This window comes from Austrofundulus limnaeus, unplaced genomic scaffold (assembly GCF_001266775.1).
Source record: "Austrofundulus limnaeus strain Quisiro unplaced genomic scaffold, Austrofundulus_limnaeus-1.0 Scaffold158, whole genome shotgun sequence".
In the NCBI taxonomy this organism is placed as follows: domain Eukaryota; kingdom Metazoa; phylum Chordata; class Actinopteri; order Cyprinodontiformes; family Rivulidae; genus Austrofundulus; species Austrofundulus limnaeus.
Genome location: NW_013952560.1, coordinates 1 through 2,438, shown reverse-complemented (window position 1 = coordinate 2,438; position 2,438 = coordinate 1). Strand labels below are relative to the sequence as shown.

The following is a 2,438-nucleotide window of genomic DNA, read 5'->3' as shown; positions in this document are numbered from 1 at the left end:
GAATATATGCTGTTGCTGATTACTTTTTGTTTAGAAATATAGAAGTTGTATTACTAACTCAGCAGCTGTGGGCACTTGTATAAAAATAAATAAAAAACCCAGGAAAGATGATGGGTTTTTGGAACTATACTGGGTAATGTTTTTTTCACCTTCTGTCTGAATGTCATCTTTCTTTAAAAGATGAAAACAGTGTGACATGTTAGGAGTATGTTACAAAGTTAAATGTGTGTGATTAAAAGACAACCCTGACAAATTGTTTATGTAATTGTTTTTTGTAGATGTCTGGATGTTTATTTGGCTAAAATAACAACAACAACCAAACTTCAGATGACCACACATCATTTCCCGGTCCTTTCAGTGTTGTTGGTAACGCAGATCGGTAAGAAAATATATTGAAGGCTTTTATTACCAAGTTCTCTGTGTTTGTTCAGCCTCAGCAGGATTTATAATCTGTTATTAGATATTTAGTCTGGTAGATTATCATATGTGATTCATTCTACAACCAAAAACTATATAGCATTGTATAGGTAAGTTGGTCTAGACGTATATAAAATAAAATTCAGTATGTGATAAATGTGTTGAATTAAAAATCTGGTAATGGTTTTAACTCCATTATACTGTATAATTGTTTCAGAGAAGCTGACTTTGGGGAAGATCTGAGACACAGTGGATTCTGGGAGACTCCTATTCAGGCCTTGTAAAATAGGTAAGTCATAAACTATTTGTGTCGAGATGAATTTTTTGGACTGCAACTGTTGTAGCTCTGATGTTCATCTTAATTGTAGGACAAAGGGAAATATTTGATGGTAAGTTTGGTTGTTTATTCAATGCAACAGATTTTAAACTGACAAACTGTGGGAGACAGAAATACAGTAAGAACCGAAGTTTGAGAACTTGAAGTGAAAAATGTTTCCTTTCATATAATGTAAACATTTATTCAGTACATAATAATTATCAGTAAATAATAAATTTTGTTTTACATAAAATAAAAGTAACAGGCTGCATGATATTGGAAAAAATAGCATTGCATTTTTACATCGCGTTTATATCCTCATAGTCTTCCTCCACAGCTTGAGAATTCATAGAAAACTATTCTCCAGTAAATGTTGTCATTATTGTCCCAGAGGTTTTACAACAAAAGAATTTTTTTGTATTTATTTTTTCATCAGTCTGATAAGAGAAACCACATCAAATCATAACCACTTGGTCAGTGGAAATGACTGCAGTGAGATAATATGCAGCTGGATTTAGGTTTGTTAATTTTATTGAAAATACTTTACCTTGTTTTCAGAAGTTTTTATTATTTATAACAAACTGATAGTGAAGCAGTGATTATCATTTCCAGTCCTTGTGACCCACTGTCCTGCATGTTTTAGTGGTTTTCTAGCTTTGACACACCTGATTTAAATTATTGGGTGATTGACAGGCTTCTGCAGAGGAGTAGGAAAACAACCAAAACATGCAGGATACTGCATCATGAGGACCAGAATTTAGAACCACTGCAATAAAGGGTGTTTTTCACTATCTGGAGCATCAGAAAATGTTTAATGGGGGAGATGTTTAAAATCATAAAGAAACTGTCATGTTGGCATAGAAATTATGTTTTAGTTTATGTTTGTTGAAAGACATCAACACAGATACTTATGTATTCATTTATCACAAGTTAAATCATCATCATCACAATAATAAGCAGTTATTGCACATCAGACAGGTTTTCCTGATATTTTGCTGCCAAAAAGTTTTCTTCCACCTCAGGATGTAATCCTTTGTGATCAAAATATCTAAAACATCTTGTACTTTATGCTCTTTCAACAGATCAGAAACTGTCCCAGACACACGGGAATATGGAGAAATCATCTTTCAACAAAAATGTACTTACCTGTTCAAATAAATAACAGGTTTATTTTACCCATATGTCAAATAAAGCATATATTTAATAATCCTGTGAAGTTAATTGTGCCTTCATATCTGGTAAATCTTTAAAAACTTCTTTTTTACTAGACAAAGTTATTTTMGGTCCCTTCAGACATACTGGGCACGTTTCAGTGTATTACCACAAGAGACATAAAATAAAAATGTATATTAAAAAAGACAAGTTCTTAGAGCACATTTTTAAGATGTTTTTGTTTTGCATGTCTAGCACTGACCCAGTGATTTATCATGATTCCTAATGTAAGTTTGTATTTTGTAATTGATCAAAAGATAATTCAGTAATGTTCAATGGTAAAGTGATGCTTTACTTCTAATAAGCAGTTACAAAAAACTAAAACCATTTAACACTTTATTGAAGAATATTTACCAAAATTATAATAGAAATATTAATTTAAATAGGAAAATGTTTTATATATGGCAAGACAGGATTAAAAATAAAAATGTATAGCCTCAAGGGAATAAATCCACTGTACTGTCCATGAAGATGTTTAAAACAGTCCTTGAAG

General features: G+C 31.6%; 1 long non-coding RNA gene across 1 annotated transcript in view; it reads left to right on the top strand.

Moving 5' to 3' along the window:
* The window catches only part of LOC106523512 (uncharacterized), a 5,458-nt gene extending 3,625 nt beyond the window's left edge, over positions 1-1,833 (top strand). The window contains exons 2-3 of the long non-coding RNA XR_001310900.1: positions 279-379; positions 1,816-1,833. This is a non-coding gene — a long non-coding RNA (uncharacterized LOC106523512). The remainder of the gene's footprint in view (positions 1-278; positions 380-1,815) is intronic.
* The last annotated feature ends 605 nt before the right edge of the window (positions 1,834-2,438 follow it).